Genomic DNA, 6,326 nt, shown 5'->3' on the forward strand with positions numbered 1-6,326 from the left:
CGATGTGGTACAGAACTTTGTTCATGCTTATAACAACAGCTATCACAGCAGCATTAAAATGAAACCCATTGAAGTGAATGAAGGAAATTCCTTCAAGGTGTTTAAAACCTTGTATGGGTTGTTTCAATGGAAAAAGGTGGAAAAACTAAGATTGAAGTTTAGAGTCGGTGAGACGGTGACAATTTGATAAAGGGTACGGGCAGAACTTTATGGATGAATATTTTACCATTTCTGAATGTCTAAGGAGACACCCTCCCATATACAAATTATGGGATTTCAATGAGGAAAATATACATAGGACCTTTTATGAACAGGAGCTGCATCATAGTGGGAGCTGATTATAGTGGGAAAAGATAAAGCCATTAAAATAGAAAAGATTCTATCTGAAAAAACTAGGAACCGAAAAAAGATTTGCTTGATCAAGTGGATTGGATGGCCCGATAAGTTTTACTTCTGGATTCCGGCGGAGGACGTTCTTAACGTTGTAAAAGATTAAAAGGGGGTGCTAAAATCAAATTGAAATTATAATCCGGTCACCATGGAAAAGAACGGATTCTATGTAACTCTACCATGCAATGCCTCCAAAGACATGTACCTCGATAATAAGATTTCGTGCTACACAACCAAATTTTTGGAGCCTATAAATTTGGTGGGGGGCTGGGAGGTCACACTCACCGAGGTACAATAGCCGCACACATGGTATTCGCTGAACATGACATTCGTCGGACATGAAAAGTATCTTTTTAGTTAAACTCTGCAGAAGGAGAAGATGGTGTGGTATTCACATGTATTCGGAACCATGGGTATTATAATAGTATAGAACATCTGGTTAACCCCTATACACACCAACGCCCCTAGCGGGCTCATGGGTAGGTCCAAACAGGCATGCTCAAATAAATTACTTAATAACACTGAATATTCTTAAAGTAAAGTACATTTATCAACATAACATTTCTTAGGACTAATACAAGTATCTGCTTACTGATTTTCAGCCGTGCAATGCATCCGTTTGCCAGAAATTGCATGCTGAAGACATTGTGTTTTTTGGGTAAAATTTCCACAAAAATGTGCCTGCCCTTTTAAGTTGCCTTTTAAGACATTCTTCCGGTATAAGATCAGATTTTGTTAAGTTCAGATTTTGTCATAGAAAATTCAATTACCATCAAAACAACTGTGTGACATGTTTAAATGGTATACAGAGTGTTGGTAAAGTTCTTTTAATTGCGTGCTCACTTCTTTGCGTAAAAGCGACGTTTTTCTTTCGGTTCGGTTCCTTCGGAACAAACCCAAACTACACAAGCCTTTGGTTAACTGAAACACTACTGCACACTACTGACATTAAAGTGTTCCTGAATAGAGCATTAGACCCCCCGTTTCTATTTTATATTGATTTTTATTGGCCATGGCAGCGCCATTGTCTTGGAGTGACAGCAATTCACACCTATGTGTCCAGGCGTTTCCAAGAGTTTCCAGAGCAAGCTGCTTGATTGACAGCAGTTTCATCAAATAGAGGAGGCTTAGATGAAAACGTAGACCCCTCACTTACCTTATTTAGTCATCCCTTTAATGCTTAAAGGTATGCACATTGTGTACTGTCAGTGCTTCAGTGTTGTTAGCAGATAGCCTAGCGCATGGGTTTGACGTACAACTGTAAGAATGATTTGATCGCCAATACTTTTGGACATCATGGAAAGGAAGAGGCTTAGTTTAACTGAAGTTTATGTGGAGTTGTTTGGGTGCTGCTAGCATGGACTAGCATGGCTGCTAGCATGGACTAGCTTCGAGGTTTGCATAGCAAATCACTGGATGTTTCCATTCACTGCTGGAAAAATTCGTAATCCTATTACAAATTGTAAGTATAAATGAGAAAGTATACTACTTCTTTACAATATTACAGCATTTACAATATTTTCCACAGCATTTACAGTATTAGCTACAGTATTTTCCCCTAATGATGCTAACAATGATGCTATGAAGCTAATATTGTTGTGGAACTTACTAAAGTAACTTACTGTGATGTTTTATCAAAAAGAAACATGAAAACTTGATGTATAGTGATTGATGACTTTGTCTGCATTTGGAGAGGTTTTTGACTAGGAAGACTAGGACACTTACTGGAAAACATTGTGTAGCTACTTAGTCATTTCATGTATATGCTCAAAACTGTTCAGTTTATTAGACAAGACCCTGGTGAATCAGGAAATGTAGAGCATGAGTGAAGCTGAATCACCAGCATCAATAGACACGTTACACCAAAAAAATCAAAGGCGTTTTATGTTGGGTTTTTTTACATTTTCTTCTGTATTAGATGAGCTCAAATGGAACCTAAATGATGGACAAATAAGCCTGGGTGTAAATGGATGTCTAGTCCCAAGAGTCTACTTCAATTTGAATACTGAATAATCATTGTGCCATGTGTACAATTTCAGATATCTAGTGTTAAACTCCAATGAGTTTTTCCTACTGTCACCCTTGCCAGTGTCATTTGGCTTATTTATCAGTTGTCACAAGGTGTTAACGTTATTATGCACATGTATATAAAATGTGTATATACTGTATATACATAAATATTTATATTGCATTATTCTCTGCACCTTACATGTTATTTGCAGTTTGGATTGGATTATAAAGTGAATTTCATTGGTGAGTACTATATTTTTTGGTGACAAAGTATAATCTAATCTTTACAAAGCAGTGACCAGAAAGGAAGAGCTGGATGAGGCTTTGGTCCCCATGATAGTTAGAGACACACAGCCATTTAGCATAGTTGAGGATAAAAGCTTCAGGGACTTGGTAGCAAAATTGGATTCAACTTATATTCTCCCAACTAGGAAGGTATGTGTGGTGACATGGATACATTATGAGAGTAGTATTAAAAAAATATATAATTATTTTCTTCCTTCCCTTTAGACTGCAAAGGCCATGGTTGAGGCCAAATGTCAACAAGAGAAAGAGAAGGCCAAAGCTGAGGTCCAGAAAGTTCCTGCAATGAGTTTGACAGAAGACATGTTGACATCTCTTAATGTGGATGCCTTCTTGGCTGTGACCTGCTATTTTATAGATGACAACACATTTCTGAAGTCTACACTACTTGGTGTTGTGAAATTCCTGCGGGCGCATACGGCTGAAAATTTGGCCTGTGTGAAATCCTCTCTTATGGAAGAATGGGGAATAAAATAAAGTCACATGTCTGGTTACTGATGGCACATCTAATAGGACTGCCTGTGGCAAATAGCTGAAGCTGCCTCATGCGCTCTGCATTGCTCACACCCTGAATAAAGTTGTTAAAAAGGCTCTTGAAATAACCCCAGTGCTATCTGACATTTGTAGAACGTCAAGGAAGCTGGTGGGCTATTTTAGAAGCAGCACAACTGCCAAAGCTAGTAACATTATTTTCACATTGTTTACATATTGTTTTATATTGCTACATGTGTAACGTTTACTGTTTTATTGTTAAAGGAGATGTTGGACCTCGCTCAAGAGGATATGGGAAAATTAAAAAAAAGAAACTGAGGTTGAAACAAGGTGTTGGAGCGATTAATAGAACTCAGGGAGCCTGTGGGGGCAGATTTGGCGGGTTTACAAACTGACATTCCTGCGCTGACCTCTGATGTGTACAGTAATGTTTGTGGGTGCCTGTCTATACTGTATTCTTTTCACAAGGCAACTGTGGAGCTGTCAGAAGAGAAAAAGGTATCTGGTTCAAAGTGGTGCCATTATTGAAAATGGTTTAAAAAATCTTCCAGGAAGAAGCACATGGCCCATATGGAGATCAAACCCCTGACATTGGCATTATTATGTCTGATTCTGTGAGCCAAGGAATATAAACCTTTTAGGGACATATTTAAAATATCAGATTTTCTGCCTGAGCACAGAGTGGGCATTTGTTTCTAGCTTTAACCATACCTCCTCTTTCTTTGGAAATCTGGCTCATTGCTGCATGAAAAAGCAGAAATATTTTGAGCAATTTTTTGTCTGGGTCTAAGGGGCAATTTAATCAAACCAAAAGATGCTATTTTAGCTAGTTTGTCAAATGAACATGTCAAACCTACAGAGACAATGTGTCTAGCTACAGAGCTCTGCAAGGTTTAATTCTTGGAAGTATTTGAAGCCATAGAAAGTAATTCTGTAAGCATTGCTTAACTCATTAAAAAGAGACAGTTAGAGCCAATGGCTGCCAGATCTAACATAGCTCACATTTTATACTGTTTGCATAGCATATCAGAATCTGCAAGAACTATTCCTGTCATTTCAGGGATAAGCTTTTTTGACTTCACAGCTAGATGAAATATTTAGGGTGGATGCAGGATTTGGTATGATCTCCTAGAGAATTGCCATTCCACTGTGTCTTCAGCTTTTGTCCGATCTGCAAACAAGTCCCACTCTAGGAGAACTAGCTCAAGTGGTAGAGTGCTCTTTTAGTATTTGAGTGTTAGTGTGATTGATGCTCACATTCTCAAGTCTAGAATTTGTAGTTTTTTTTTTATGATGAAATCATTTCTGATAGCAAATGTTTTTGGGACCTGCTGCTGATATGCTTATGCCATGCACACATTACGTGACTTTTGAAGTTTTCAAATTGATGTATGGCTCACACTGCACAACTCTATGTCTTGGAATCTGGAGTGCTTAATTTGTGGTATCTCAGTGGCAGGCATAATCATATCCCAACACATTTCAGACTAAAGGATTTGAACTCCCTGGCACTGCCAGACACCTAACTTGCTATAATTTGATGGGGAGGATGCAGGTCATCTGCATGCCTCTGGAATGGCTTCCTTGACCAATTCACACAGCGATCGAGAGCCTTACACTAATGCCAGAGTCCCTCTGATTTCATACTTTTCTCCGCAATGTCCAAAATTTGTAAACAAGCACAAATCCATGGGTAAGGTTGTGTAATAAAGAACATAATCTCACTTTCCTGTACTTGGAACATGTCTTAGCAGATTGTGGTTTACAAGCAATGTTATAAGCAACACAAGTTCAAACAGGTGCCCTTTTTGCAACAGGTGGTTTGTTGACAAGGGGTCATTCATCAGCCAAAACTCACATGGCCCATATGGGGATCGAACCCATGACCTTGGCGTTATTAGCACCACGCTCTGACCAACTGAGCTAATTGGCCTTTCTTAGTTTATTTCCCAGTTCTCGGTGCAGCTGTGAAGGGAACCTTTCTATGAAATTGTAGACTTGGTGTCAACAAGATTACGGCCACTTTTCGACCGAGCATAGGTGAAAGTTGACACATATTGTTCCCTCTGACAAATGGTTATTCTGCAGCCAACTTTTGAATTAAACTTCAAAAGCAAATGTGCAGAAGCTTTTGTTAAAGAGCAATTCATTGCAGTTGTACACAGTGACGAAATCATCAATTGCAAAGTCCACTGAGCTTTATTGCTGCGAGTTACATAGTGCTGTCTATTACACCATGAAATCTGCCATAACAACAAAAATGTCATGTCTGATTCTGTGAGCCAAGGAATATAAACCTTTTAGGGACATATTTAAAATATCAGATTTTCTGCCTGAGCACAGAGTGGGCATTTGTTTCTAGCTTTAACCATACCTCCTCTTTCTTTGGAAATCTGGCTCATTGCTGCATGAAAAAGCAGAAAGATTTTGAGCAATTTTTTGTCTGGGTCTAAGGGGCAATTTAATCAAACCAAAAGATGCTATTTTAGCTAGTTTGTCAAATGAACATGTCAAACCTACAGAGACAATGTGTCTAGCTACAGAACTCTGCAAGGTTTAATTCTTGGAAGTATTTGAAGCCATAGAAAGTAATTCTGTAAGCATTGCTTAACTCATTAAAAAGAGACAGTTAGAGCCAATGGCTGCCAGATCTAACATAGCTCACATTTTATACTGTTTGCATAGCATATCAGAATCTGCAAGAACTATTCCTGCCATTTCAGGAATAAGCTTTTTTGACTTCACAGCTAGATGAAATATTTAGGGTGGATGCAGGATTTGGTATGATCTCCTAGAGAATTGCCATTCCACTGTGTCTTCAGCTTTTGTCCGATCTGCAAACAAGTCCCACTCTAGGAGAACTAGCTCAAGTGGTAGAGTGCTCTTTTAGTATGTGAATGTTAGTGGGATTAATGCTCACATTCTCAAGTCTAGAATTTGTAGGTTTTTTTTAATGATGAAATCATTTCTGATAGCAAATGTTTTTGGGACCTGCTGCTGATATGCTTATGCCATGCACACATTACGTGACTTTTGAAGTTTTCAAATTGATGTATGGCTCACACTGCACAACTCTATGTCTTGGAATCTGGAGTCCTTAATTTGTGGTATCTCAGTGGCAGACATAATCA

At 38.6% G+C, this 6,326-nt stretch overlaps 1 long non-coding RNA gene and 1 other non-coding gene across 2 annotated transcripts; one reads left to right on the plus strand and one right to left on the minus strand.

The window, feature by feature from the left end:
* The first annotated feature begins 1,617 nt into the window (after positions 1-1,617).
* LOC145656551 (uncharacterized) lies at positions 1,618-3,552 on the plus strand. The gene is made up of 3 exons (XR_014122187.1): positions 1,618-1,852; positions 2,613-2,643; positions 2,911-3,552. It is a non-coding gene; the product is annotated as an uncharacterized LOC145656551 (long non-coding RNA).
* A 1,502-nt stretch (positions 3,553-5,054) lies between these two features.
* Positions 5,055-5,128, minus strand: trnai-aau (transfer RNA isoleucine (anticodon AAU)). The gene has a single exon. It is a non-coding gene; the product is annotated as a tRNA-Ile (tRNA).
* Between the last annotated feature and the right edge of the window lie 1,198 nt (positions 5,129-6,326).

The sequence above is a fragment of the Electrophorus electricus genome, unplaced genomic scaffold (assembly GCF_041902795.1).
Source record: "Electrophorus electricus isolate QZ-2024a unplaced genomic scaffold, ASM4190279v1 Scaffold78, whole genome shotgun sequence".
Classification (NCBI taxonomy): domain Eukaryota; kingdom Metazoa; phylum Chordata; class Actinopteri; order Gymnotiformes; family Gymnotidae; genus Electrophorus; species Electrophorus electricus.